The 14,267-nt window shown below is 48.5% G+C and overlaps 1 pseudogene across 1 annotated transcript in view; it reads left to right on the top strand.

Annotated features, from left to right (window-relative positions):
- Window positions 1-5,096: 5,096 nt before the first annotated feature.
- LOC149120243 (immunoglobulin heavy variable 3-23 pseudogene) overlaps window positions 5,097-14,267 on the top strand; it is a 393,977-nt pseudogene continuing 384,806 nt past the window's right edge. Inside the window, exon 1 of the transcript XR_016226679.1 lies at window positions 5,097-5,234. The product of XR_016226679.1 is annotated as an immunoglobulin heavy variable 3-23 pseudogene (transcript). The remainder of the gene's footprint in view (window positions 5,235-14,267) is intronic.

Here is a 14,267-nt window from a genome sequence, read left to right as displayed (position 1 = left end):
AATGTTGACCTGGGCCAAGAGCTAAGGGAACCCATGAAAACATGTTGTAGGTCCATTCACATAAAAGGACTCAGACAGGCTTCTTTGTGCAATGAGAGCACACAATTTATCACTTGTCCCATATATGAATAATATCGGACTGCCATGGGACACTCTCATCAGTCAGGGCCCTGTCCTGTCTGAGGCGTCTGACCCCATGCCTGCTATATAGGAGCAGACATGCAAATAGTGCCTCCCTCTGCCCATGAAAACCTGCCCAGCCCTCACCCTGCAGCTCTGGCACAGGAGCTCCAGCCCCAGGACTCCCAAGTGTCACTCAGTGATCGCACTCAACACAGACGCTCACCATGGAGACTGGGCTGCGCTGGCTTCTCCTGGTCGCTGTGCTCAAAGGTAATGATGGAGAACGCGGGGCACTGAGTCTGGGAGAGGACGTGAGTGAGAGACACGGAGAGTATGAGTGACAGCTTCCTGACCAGGACGTCTGAGTTTGCAAAGCCTCTGGAATCGACTTCAGTGACTATGGCATGAGCTGGGTCCGCCAGGCTCCAGGAAAGGGCTGGAGTGGATTGGATGGATTAGTAGTGGTGGTAGCACATGGTACGCGAGCTGGGTGAATGGCCGATTCACCATCTCCAGAGACAACGCCCAGAACATGGTGTCTCTGCAAATGAACAGTCTAACTGCCCCGGACACGCCCACGTATTTCCGTGCAGTAGACACAGGAGGGGCCCTCAGGCTGAGCCCAGGCACAAACCTCCCTGCAGGGGAGTGCAGTTCCACCAGGGGGCGCAAAAGACGTACTGAGCCCAATTCTGGTCTGCTCAGAATCAGAGGGAAATGAAGCCCTGATTTCCTGTCATGGAATTGGTGTTTGTTCCCCTGTAGTTTTGCGGCAAGAATCTACTTCCTGATTCTGTCCTTTCCACTGACGTCACTGACGCAGAGAAGCTTGATGTGAACAGGAAGAAGTCCTAAACGGGCACATTCAGGTTCGTGAATGATGACAGTGGTCACCAGGATCAGAGATGCAGGACTATCTGGGGACCTCGTGAGTGTTTTCCTGTCTGACTCAGGACAGCGTTCTCAGGGCACTGCCAACTTTAGCACAATTTTAGTTTTCCCTTTAAACCCAGACAGACCGGAGCCAAAGTCTTGATTTGTTACCTCAGTTTTATAAATCGTCCCACTCCTCCTGTCAGAGCAGCATGTGTGCTGACCTGAACCAACTGTCTTATTTTAACTGTGGGTGTTCTGACCTCACGTTCCAAGATTTTATACCCAATCTCCATTTTCCCTTTAATCCTGGAACACTGTGTAGTCCCTGTGTGAACGTCACAGCACTCAGGAATGTACTTGCAGCTCAGCTGTGTCTCAGGCTGGGCTTCTGCAGGAACCTGGGAAGCCTACAGGGACTTCCTCATCCTCTAGGTCCTGGGACCCTCCTGGGGGGCTCCCTGGATGAACTCAGGAGGGAAATGCACTGGACATCAGCAGTGAAGGTCATAACTGAATGGAAAGTGTTGGGTGTGCACTTCCAGCTGATCTGGTTCTGCTCCAGTGTCATGGGACCCCCTGCACCTGCTGTGGTTGAGGGAGAGCAGAAAGTGGGACACACAGTGGCTGTGCACTCTGGGGCTGGAGTCCACATCACAGGGAGCTGTGTCTGTGGCTCCAGCATGATGCCCAGTGTCCTGAGGCTGAATCACAGCTGCAGGAAAAGCCAGTCCCAGAGACCATGTGTCCAGTGTCCCTGCTCTTCACTCCATGTCTGTACTGACTGGTGTCATCAATCCATTTGCAGTCTTAGATCAGTTTTAGAGAGGGAGACACCCAGGCTGCATATCACAGTGCTCGATGGAGCCCATTTACACATTTCCCACACTTGTACTGACAATGCACCCTGGAAGACAGGAGATGATGGATCTGTTATGAGGCCCCATCTCCTAGGTGGGAGCACTGATGCAGTTCCATGCTCCTGGGTTCCAGCTGCCAAGCCTTGAGTGCACTGCCTTCATTAATCATCTCCATAAAACATTGGCAAACACAACACCAGTTTTCAGAGATCTGAATCTTCATGATTGCCCATTGTTCATCCTTTTATCCCACGCAGGTAGCATCACATATTATGTGTCTTCCTGGCCTGGATGGTTAGCAGAGTGTACTTTTGCTGACATATTATCCTAGGCACATTATTCTCCAGGATCATGCAAGTTGTCCAAAATTACAGAATTTCTTACTCTGTACTGCTTATAAACTTCCTTTTTTACAGTCATAGTGGACAGGGAGACAGAGAGACAGAGAGGAAGGTCTTCTTTTGCCGTTGGTTCACCCTCCAATGGCCGCCGCGGCTGGCATGCTGTGGCGGTTGCACAACGCTGATCAAAAGGCAGGAGCCAGATGCTTCTCCTGGTCTCCCATGGGCTGCAGGGCCCAAGCACTTAGGACAAACTCCACTGCACTCCCGGGCCACAACAGAGAGCTGGTCTGGAAGAGTGGCAACCGGGACAGAATCCAGCGCCCGTCAGGGAGTAGAACCCAGTGTGCCAGCACCGCAAGGTGGAAGATTAGCCTATTGAGCCGCGGTGCCAGCTTAAACTTCATTTTAAAATGTAACTTTGTCCATTTCTTTCATTTTCCATTCTTGCTTTCATGAGATGTCACTGGATCATATGTGTGAACTCTTTTGAATGACGGTGCTTTAAATGAACAAGGAACTGAAGAGGTGTTTGCCACAGTGACTGCAGATCCCGTGGACACCTCCCTGGGATTTCATATTCATTGTACCATGCAATGGTGCTTGAACATCATGTAATAATTCTATTTCTAGTTTTTGATGCTTTTCCATAACGGTTTTACTAATTAACCTGACACAGACTTGTACCAGGGTTATCATCTCTCTCTACCTCCATAAAACATGTCAGCTCTAGTATGTCTGGTAATAGCCATTCTAACAGGAGCGATGGGATGTCTCATTGTGCTTCTAACATGGACATACATGATGGTCCCAAATTGATAGCATTTTATATGTCTGTCTATATATCTTCTTTTAATAATTTATAGAAATGATATAAATTTTAAAATTTATCATTTTATTTGAGACCTTGTCTTTATGTATTTGTCCAAAACCACAGAGAGACTGAGACTGACAGTGATCTTCTAATTCCTGGGTCACTTCCCCGATGGCTACAAGCTTCAGCTGGATGAGGCAACAGCCTGGTGCTTGGAATTCTGTCCATGTGTCGCATGGGAGTACTTGGAACCTCACCTACAGCCTCCCAGGGTGTGCTTAGCAGGAATCTGAAACTGGAACCAAACTAGGACACAGCACTAAGCACCCTGACACGGGAGGCAGGAATCCCACAGGCTCACTCCAGTGCTGCTCCTGTCACCACCTTATCATCACTGCATGTACACAATTGATTTCTTCCCTTGGGATTCAGTTGTCTGTGTTCATTCAACATTAGCAAACAGGCTCCTAATCATATGTATAATTAATCTTCAATGTATTTTAAGTATCTATTTATTTTATTTTAAAGACAGTGTTATAGCAACAGAGGAAGAGACAACAGATGGAGGGAGAATTCCTTCCATTTGTTCACTTCCTGAATGGCTGCCAAAGGCTGGGGATGGCTGAGCCTAAAGTCAGGAGCCTGAAACTTCCTCTAGTTCCACAGGGCTGGAATGGGACAAACATGGTAGACAGTGATCACCATTGCACTTCCTCCCTCTGTCAGTTCAACTTGTGGACTGCATATATAACTAATATCACTTACTATGTGTCCACATGTACTTGCATTATTTCTTTTAGTTTGTATGCTCCAGGGAGACCCACATTTCCTAATGACAGAATAACCTCCTTCTTAATACTGAATAATATTCCATGTCCAAATGGGAAAGAATGCATTCACTGTTTTATGCACACTTGCTTTGTTTGAGACTGAACTATTGTGAACAAAGCTGCAACCTGACACAGGACTGGGGGTAAATTGTGACACAGTGACTTCTACCCAGTGCTTAACCTCAACTCAGAGTCATGATTACTAGACACAGGGAAGAGGGGGGAACAGGGGACGGCTGATACCAGGACACAAAGCACCACTCACAGGAAGGAATAATTCTGCCCACACCACAGTGGGCTGACTCAGTTCACCACAACACACGACAGGTTCCACAAATAACTAGAACTGAGGTCTCCAGGCTGCCCAACTCAGAGTGATTGAAAGGAGGTGGAAATGTGCATGACACTGAGTTCATCTGTGCCCATTTCTACCATGCACATTCCAGTAGCACACTACACCCCACTACCATGTACAGTGTTCTGTGTTCAGGAACAGTTTTAAACAGTTTAAACAGTTTTTAAACTTTAAGGCAATGGATGAATAAGGAAACAAAACATAGTTAACCTTAAAAAATGCACTTGCAGTCCTTCATCTGTTTAAAAGCGGGTGACAGGCATTAGGAGAAAATTGGCTAAGTCCCCACTAGGGACACCCGAGTTCCCATCACAGAACTGACTGAGTCCAGCCTCACAGCTTCCCACACTTTTCCCTCATAATGCATCATGGGAAACTGTAGATGACACTACAAGCAAAGGAGCCCCTACCAACGATGTTGGAATTACAGACACAGTTTCTTGCTTCAGGGTTCAGAAAGACTAACTCCTAGGGGTCATAGGCATTTGGGATGTCTGGGGCTGTCAACACAAAGGCAGAAATCACCCATTGTCACCTTTTCTGTCCATCTCTACATTTCTGTATCTCTCACCCCTTCTCTCTCTATCACTGTCCCAATGTCTTTCATATAGATGATAAGGAACTAGTGGTTACTTAAATGAATGAGTGACATGATATTGCTAACACTGGATATGAGGGTAAACACATATTAAAATGAAACAAGGTCATTGCCTTCAACTTTTTAAAATTATGATAACATAAAAATTCATATGATCTGAATCATATTATAGCCATCACCGTACACCCTCAGGTCACCTAATTCTCCCCCGGGCCCTGTCCTGTCTGAGGCGTCTGGCCCCATGCCTGATATATAGGGGCAGCACATGCAAATAGGGCCTCCCTCTGCCCATGAAAACCAGCCCAGCCCTCACCCTGCAGCTCTGGCACAGGAACTCCAGCCCCAGGACTCCCAGGTGTCCACTCAGTGATCGCACTCAACACAGACGCTCACCATGGAGACTGGGCTGCGCTGGCTTCTCCTGGTCGCTGTGCTCAAAGGTGATGATGGAGAATGCGGGGCACTGAGTCTGGGAGAGGACGTGAGTGAGAGACACAGAGAATGTGACAGTGTGCTGACCAGGACGTCTGTGTTTGCAGGTTCCAGTGTCAGGAGCAGCTGGAGGAGTCCGGGGGAGGCCTGGTCACGCCTGGAGGAACCCTGACACTCTCCTGCACAGTCTCTGGATTCTCCATCAGTAGCTACAGAATGGGCTGGGTCCGCCAGGCTCCAGGGAAGGGGCTCGAATAGATAAGATACATTAGTTATGGTGGTAGCGCATACTACGCGAGCTGGGCGAAAGGCCGATTCACCATCTCCAAAACCTCGAGCACGATGGATCTGAAAATGAACAGTCTGACAGCCTTGGACACGGCCACCTATTTCTGTGCCAGAGACACAGTGAGGGGCCCTCACACTGAGCCAAGACACAAACCTCCCTGCAGGGGCGCGCGGCTCCACCAGGGGGCGCACGAGACGCACTGAGCCCAGATTCTGGTCCTGCACAGGCGCAGAGGGAGATGAAGCCCTGGTTTAAGTCAGGGATTTGGGGTTTCCTCTCCTGTAACAGTTTTGAGGGAAGAATTCTACTTTTTGATTCTGTCCCTCCCAACTTCAATGACGGGGAGAAAGTCTGATGTAAAAAGAAGAAGTCCTAAATGAACAATTTGGTTCATGGACAGCAACTGTGCTCACCAGGGTCAGAGATGTGGGAATTTTGAGGACACTATTGAGTCTCTTCCAACCTGACTCACGACAGCACCCTCAGGGCACTGAAAGCTTTGGACAGTTTCAGTTTTCCCTGTATCACCAGGGACAGCTGAGACAGGGCCGTTGATCTGTTAAACAGCAACTATTCCACTCAGCCCTCTCCTGCCACAACCAGCAAGTGTGCACCGAACCAACATTTGACTTTACGTGTGGGTGATCCACACTCACTTTCTGCAGACTTTAACCCGACCTGCATTTCCCCTTTAATCCTGGAACAGTCTGTTTTCCCTGTGTGAACCTCACAGCACTCAGGAATGTACTTGCAGCTCAGCTGTGTCTCAGGCTGAGCTTCTGCAGGCACCTGGGAAGCCTACAGGGACTTCCTCATCCTCTAGGTCCTGGGACCCTCCTGGGGGTCTCACTGCCAGAACTCCGAGGGGAAATTCCCTGGACATCAGAAGTCAAGGTCATAACTGAATGGAAAGTGTTGGGTGTGCACTTACAGCTGATATGGCTCTACTCCAGTGTTGTGGGACCCCATGTACCTGTTGTGGTTGAGGGAGAGCAGAAAGTGGGACACACAGTGGCTGTGCACTCTGGGGCTGGAGTCCACATCACAGGGAGCTGTGTCTGTGGCTCCAGCATGACACCCAGTGTCCTGAGGCTGGATCACAGCTGCAGGAAGAGCCAGTCTTAGACCATTTGTCCAGAGTCCCTGCTCTTCACTCCATGTCATGCTGACTGGAGTTATCGCTCCACTTTAGTCTTTCATCTATTTAGAGAGGGAGACATCCATGCTGCATATCACAGTGCTGGATGGAGCCCATTTACACATTTCCAATACTTGTACTGACAATGCACCCTGGAAGACATTAGATGATGGATGTGTTAGGAGGCCCCATCTCCTAGGTGGGAACACTGATGCAGTTCCATGCTCCTGGGTTCCAGCTGCCAAGCCTTGAGTGCACTGCCTTCATTTATCATCTCCATAAAACATTGGCAAACACAACTCCAGTATTCAGAGATCTGAATCTTCATGATTTCCCATTTTGCCCATTTCATTATCATAAATGTTTAATAAATAATATTTAATATAAAATATTAAGTACAACGATATGTGTTGAATAAATGAATGTATACTGAACGGAATAATGAAGTCAGACTTATTGACATGTTTATCACAAAACCCACGTTTTTCCTGGTAGAATATCTTTTGTCTAATGTCTTGGAATTCTGCAGACACTGTATTCCCTTCACTGTTGTCACCATCCTGCACAGTAGATCCCTCAGTGTGTGGATCCTGCGGGACTGAAACTCTGACCTTGCTCCATCGTCTCCTCTGTTCCTCCCAAGCACAGACGTTGGTCTTCACCATTGAATTTCTGGCTTGTTAGTTCATCCTTTTTATCCCATGTACATAGCATCACATATTATTTGTCTTCTTGGCCTGGATATTTTAGCAGAGTGTACTTACCCTGACATATTATCCTTGGATATTATTCCCCAGGATCATCCATGTTATCCAATATGCCAGAATTTCTTCCTCTTTACTGCCATATAAACTTCCTGTTAAAATATAACTCTGTGCATTTCTCCCATTATCCATTCCTTCTTCAACGCTAATTTCACTGGATTATATGTGTGACCTCTTGAGAATGACGCTGCTTTAATTGAACATGGGACTGCAGAGCTGTTTGCCATAGTGACTGTGGATCCTGTGGTCTCCTCCCTGGGATTTCATATTCCTTCTACCAGTAATGGTGTTGGAGGATCCTGTGATAATTCTATTTCTCAGCTTCTGATGTTTTCCATGAAAGCTTTCCTAATTTACCTGACTCCAGCCTTTACCTGGTTATCTTCTCTCTCTTCCTGCACAACATGTGTCAGCTCTGGTATGTCTGATAATACAAAGTCTAACAAAGGGATGGGATATCTCATTGTTTCTCCAACATGTACGTGCATGATGATCCCAGATTTAAAGCATTCTTGTACGTTTGCCTTTACATATTTTCTTTAAAAAATTACAGATATACTTTTACCTCTTTTAAAACTTGCATTTGTCCAAAAAGAAAAAGAGACAGAGACTGACAACAGTGATCTTCTGAATCCTGGAGCACTTCCCAGATGCCCATAAAAGCTGGCATTTGGTAAGACCATAGCCAGGTGCATGGAATTCAGTCCAGGTCTCACACATGGGATTAACTCAGACTTCTCCTACTGCTTCCCAGAGTGCACATTTGAGGAGTCTGAAATTGCAACCTAAACTGGGACATAAACCTAAGCATCCTGATGTGGGAGGCAGGAATCCCAAGGCTAACTTCAATGCTGCTCCTGTCACCCACGTTGTCAGTCACTGCATTTGAACAATTGATTGCTTCCCCTGTGATTCAGTTCCATGAGTTCATTCAACATTTGGATCTAGGCTCCTAACCATATATATAGTTATCTTTCATTTATTTTAAAAATCTATCTATTTGATTTGAAAGGCAGTGCTATGGCAAGAGAGGAAGAGACCAACAGAGAGAGAGAGAAGCTTCCATCCACTGGTGGGTTTCGTTCCTGAATGGCTGCAAAGGCTGGGCAAGGGCAAGACTGTAGCCAGGAGCCTGGAACTTCCTCCAGTTTCCCACGAGGCTTGAAGGGGACACACACTTGAGTCATCGTTGACAGAGTTCCCTGGTCCATGAGCAGGGAGCTGGATTTGAAGTGCAGCAAGCAGGGTCTGAACCCATGCTGCTGAGTGATGCTGCATAGGGATGGCAGCTTAACCTGTGGGGCCAAATGTTGGACAACCCATGTGTGATCTGAAAATGCTTTCTCCCCATCTGTGGTTGTCTTTGGTTCTTCGATCACTCCCTTTGTTACACAGGAGCTCTGAAGTTGGGTCCATTATCTTTTGCCTATTTTTGCTTGGTTGCCTGTACATTGGAGATTATCAAAATACCATTGCCCAAACCAATGTCAGCTTGCTTTTGTCCCGTGTTTTCTTCTAGAACTGTACTGTGTCAGGTCTTGCCTGTAAGGCATTCCTCAAGTTCACTCTGTTCTAATCTAGTGTGAGATGACCACATAACTGAATTATTTTCAGGTGCATTCAAGTGTCCCCAACCCCAGGCAACGACAGGAAACCCATCCCCATCCTGTGCTTTTGTCACCGTGCATTCTCAGAACTCACATTCTCAGAACGTGTTCCTTATTTCTAGGTTCTGTTCTGTCCCAGGGCTCTGGGTGTCTATGTTATCCCAGCACCAGGCTTGATTTCAGTTCAGATGTGATGACGCCTCCTGCTTTGCTATTTTTCCTCAAGACCATTCAGCCATCATGAACCCTGTTTTTTCATGATAATTCTTGAAATTTCTTCCTGGTCCTGTGAAGAATGTCAGGCTGTTTCACAGGAAATGCATTGAATCTGCAAATCACATTGTAGCTTGGCTATTTTAACAAGGTCATTCCCTCAAATCCATGACTACATCATTCCAATTTACAGGTAATCTTCAGATTCCATTTCACTTTTTAAATTATTATATATTATGGAAGTAAGAAGCAAGAGCCCTATGTTACACCTTACATGAAAATCCACGCAAGATAGATTAAAGATTTAATCTATGACCATACACCATCCAGTTATTAGAGAACATTTAGGAAAACCTGCAAGACACTGGCACAGGAATAGAATTTTTGGAAAAGACCTGAGACATAGGTAGTCAAAGACAAAATTAATAAATGGGATTATATCAAATTGAGAAGTCTCTGTATGGCAAAAGAAACACCCAGGTAATTGAGAGGTATCTGAGAGAATGTGCAAAATATTTGAAGCTATGCCACTGATAGGGATTAATAACCAGAATCTACAAAGAGATTAAGAAATCCCAATCAACAAAAACAACTGAGTTAAGAGATGGGCCAATAACTCAAACATTTTTCAAAAGAGGAAGTCCAAATGGCCAACAGACACATGAAAAAATGTTCCGGATCACTAGCCATCAGGGCAAAGCCATCCATCATGCAGTACCCCATAGGGAGGTGTATGGAGCAAAAAGGTTTCTTGAGCTCACAGCTGTAGAGGCTGGAAGTCCAGGATCAGACAGTGAGAATGTTGTGTCATCAGGCATCCTAATATTGTGAACACGGATGGGAGGGACCCCATCCCCACACAGGATGTCAGACGAGACCAGGGCTGACTCTAGCAGCACTGTGCTCTGTGCAGAAGCTGGGGACCCAGGAGATCTACTGTGATCTCCTCCATAGCAGATTCCCCAGAAGTGAACAATCTATTTCTGTAAACATCCAGACCGTGCATCCCCTGCCAGTGCTATCACGTTGGGGCCATGCTCAGCACTGAAGCTGTGAGGACAAACCACACCCACCCCCACAGACTGCTCCCAGCATTCCGTGTGGCCCTGATAGGTGCACTGGAGACCACAGCTTCCTCCATGAGGCCCTGACATTGAATCCACTCATGGCGTGGAGTCATCACTGGATGCACTCCCCAGAGACGATGTCATTCCACGTCTCCCAGGCACCTGTGCTAGTTTTACTCAGTGGTGGTCAGCGTGGGGTTTGCCAGGGACAAGGACACCTGATCAGACCTCCTGACTCAATGCTCTCCTGCAGGCACTGGGGCCCCAGCTGTGTGGACCTTCCCCCTGTCATTACCTTCCTGCACAGCAGAGCCCAACCCTCCACCAGGTCCTCTCCCTCCTGCTGCTGGACCCTGTCCCCGACTGTCATTTTCCCATGTGTCATGCTTCTCCTCCCCAGTCCTCAGCTTTGGGGGTAGAGCCATCCCCTGAAGATGCAGACTTCTGTGTCTTGGGGGATCAGTGCTGGCACAGTGTCTGGGGTGGACTCTGCTCACGAACATTTTCTACAGGATCCCACCAGGACATTGGTCATGATAGTTTCCTCCTGCAGGTGAATCACTTTCCTACTCAGTGGACACAGAGGAGCAGGGTCTGGGGCATTGAGGCTGAGGATGCTGTTCCTGCAGAACCGTGAGCAGAGCCAGCACTGCTTGGTGTGCATGTGTGGTCGCTCCAACTGAGCAGCTGAAGGCTGTATGTTAGGTGGAACTTACCCTCCATACTTGATGCACAGAGCCTCCCATCATGCATGTGGGGACCTCACCACCCAGTGATCCCATTGAGAGGGGCTCTAGGGAGGGGACAAGGCCATGAGGGTTGCTGCCTGCATTGAAGGGAATACAACTCTTAGAAAGATCCTTCAGGCCGGCGCCGCGGCTCACTAGGCCTATCCTCCGCCTGCTGCGCCGGCACTCCGGGTTCTAGTCCCAGTTATGGCACCGGATTCTGTCCAGGTTGCTCCTCTTCCAGTCCAGCTCTCTGCTGTGGCCCGGGAAGGCAGTGGATGATGGCCCAAGTGCTTGGGCCCTGCACCCTCATGGGAGACCAGGAAGAAGCACCTGGCTTCCGGCTTCGAATTGGCACAGCGCGCCAGCCATGGCCCACCAGTAGAGGCAGCCATTTGGGGGATAAACCAATGGAAGGAAGACCTTTCTCTCTGTCTCTCTCTCTCTAACTCTGCCTGTCCAAAAAAAAAAAAGACCCTTCAATAACTTAACTTTTAAATTTGAGTTATCACACATGAATCAGAAAGGAGAACAAGAGAAAGAGAGATGTTCCGACACTGTGCTTTCCCAAATGTTGCTGTGGCCAGGTCTGCTTCCCAGCCTAGCCTGGTCTCAGGTCAACAATCAGGCGCATCCACTAGAGTGACAGCAACCAAAAATCCTCCCATAAACTTCTGGGTCCTGGGGCTGCAGGAGCAGGAATCTGGTACTGGGACCCAGAGCCACATATGAGACCCTGGCACTTCCCTGGGGGATGTGCGCATCTTAAACAGTGCAACTTTCAATTTATTATTTCCATGAAATGTGATGACACAGTTAAGACTAAGGTACTGCATATTTGTGCAAAATATCATTTTCTTACTCTGCTTTACTCTCAGTTTCATTCTTTTAAGATTTTCAGATATTTTAGTTAAAAACTAAGAAAAACGCATTCACTTGGGCCCCACAGAACCCGAAAACTCAGGGCCACCGACTTCTGCCACAAAACCTGCATGTTGCACAGGGCTGAACTGGATGAATCTCTTGTGAAGGAGCCCAAAGGGTTTCAGGCCTTAAAGTGACGGGAGGAGGTGGGCCGGGGCTGGGTGACACAGGGGCAGTGGGCAGCACCGTGGGATGTGATATTTGCTCTTGGCAAAGTTGTGATGAGGAGTGAGAGAGGCACAGCTGAGTCTCACTCACCACAGGCACACTTTCAACATGTGCGGCTGCCTCTGTATCTATCACAGCTCAACAGCATTGCCCATGGAAGCAAAATTGCCCAGCAAAGAAATGTGAAGAGCAGACAGACAGACACTGGCACGTGGAACACCACACTCAGATGCACTTGCGTGGAACCTGGTCCCCTGTGCATCTCTCTGCCAAAAATAGAATCCAGCAAAAGTGCTCCTTGTTCTGCTGCTGGCAGGGAGTTCTGCAGACCTCACCAGGAAGCCCCTGTGAGTGCTGAGTGTGGACTGGGGCAGAGCTGAGTCCTGTGGTGAGGGGCACGGATCAAGGTGCTGGGGACTCCTCTTACCACACTGGAGTGGGGACACATCCACACTGTACTGATGATTTCTCCTGTAATGTTGACCTGGGCCAAGAGCTAAGGGAACCCATGAAAACATGTTGTAGGTCCATTCACATAAAAGGACCAAGACAGGGTTCAGTGTGCAATGAGAGCACACAATTCATCACTCATCCCATAAGTGTGCACTGACAGACTGCCCTGGGACACTCTCATCAGTCTGGGAACAGTCTTGTCTGAGGCGTCTGACCCCATGCCTGCTATATAGGGGCAGCACATGCAAATAGGGCCTCCCTCTGCCCATGAAAACCTGCCCAGCCCTCACCCTGCAGCTCTGGCACAGGAGCTCCAGCCCCAGGACTCCCAGGTGTCCACTCAGTGATCACACTCAACACAGACGCTCACCATGGAGACTGGGCTGCGCTGGCTTCTCCTGGTCGCTGTGCTCAAAGGTAATGATGGAGAACGTGGGGAACTGAGTCTGGGAGAGGACATGAGTGAGAGACACAGAGAGTGTGAGTGACAGTGTCCTGACCAGGATGTCTGTGTTTGCAGGTTCCAGTGTCAGGAACAGCTGGAGGAATCCTGGGCAGGCCAAGTCCTGCCTGGGGATCCCTGACACTCACATGCACAGTCTCTGGATTCTCCCTCAGTAGCTATGCAATGATCTGGGTCCGCCAGGCTCCAGGGGAGGGGCTGGAATACATCGGAATCATTTATACTGGTGGTAGCGCATACTACGCGAGCTGGGTGAATGGCCGATTCACCATCTCCAGAACCTCGACCACGGTGGATCTGAAAATGACCGGTCTGACAGCCTCGGACACGGCCACCTATTTCTGTGTCAGAGACACAGTGAGGGGCCTCAGGCTGAGCCCAGACACAAACCTCCCTACAGGGACGCGCGGCTCCACCAGGGAGCGCACAAGACTCACTGAGCGCAGATTCTGGTCCTGCACAGGCGCAGAGGGAGATGAAGCCCTGGTTTCCTGCAGGGATGGGGTTTCCTCTCCTGTAACAGTTTTGAGGGAAGAATTCTTCTTTTATGATTCTGTCCCTGCTACTGAATTCCTGACATACAGAAGTTTGATGTGACAGGAGAAGTCCTATATGAAGCAATTCAGGTTCAGTGCTTTCCAGGATCAGAGATGTGGGTCTATCTGGGTACAACGTGAGTGTTGTCCACTCTGGGTCAGGACAACGCTCTCAGGGCACTGCCGATTTTAGGACAATTTTAGTTTTCCCTTTCGACCAGGACAGCTGAGGCAGGGTTCTTGGTCTTTATAAATCAGCTATTTAAGTATCTGTAGCCTGTCAAAAGGAGCAAGTGTGCTGAACTGAACCAACCTTTGACGCTACATGTGGGTGATCCACACTCACTTTCGATAGACTTTATGCTCGATTTCTATTTCCCTTTAACATGAACAGTCTGTGGTCCCTGTGTGAACGTCACAGCACTCAGGAATATACTTGCCACTCAGCTGTGTCTCAGGCTGGGCTTCTGCAGGCACCTGGGAAGCCTACAGGGACTTCCTCATCCTCTAGGTCCTGGGACCCTCCTGGGGGGCTCCCTGCCTGAACTCAGGAGGGAAGTGCACTGGACATCAGCAGTCAAGGTCAGAACTGAATGGAAAGTGTTGGGTGTGCACTTCCAGCTGATCTGGTCCTGCTCCAATGTTGGGGACCCCATGCACCTGCTGTGGATCAGGGAGAGCAGAAAGTGGG

Source organism: Oryctolagus cuniculus, chromosome 20 (genome assembly GCF_051225735.1).
Source record: "Oryctolagus cuniculus isolate XC-2025 breed Fujian yellow rabbit chromosome 20, ASM5122573v1, whole genome shotgun sequence".
NCBI classification, from domain to species: Eukaryota; Metazoa; Chordata; class Mammalia; order Lagomorpha; family Leporidae; genus Oryctolagus; species Oryctolagus cuniculus.
This window is presented reverse-complemented; position numbering and strand designations above follow the sequence as displayed.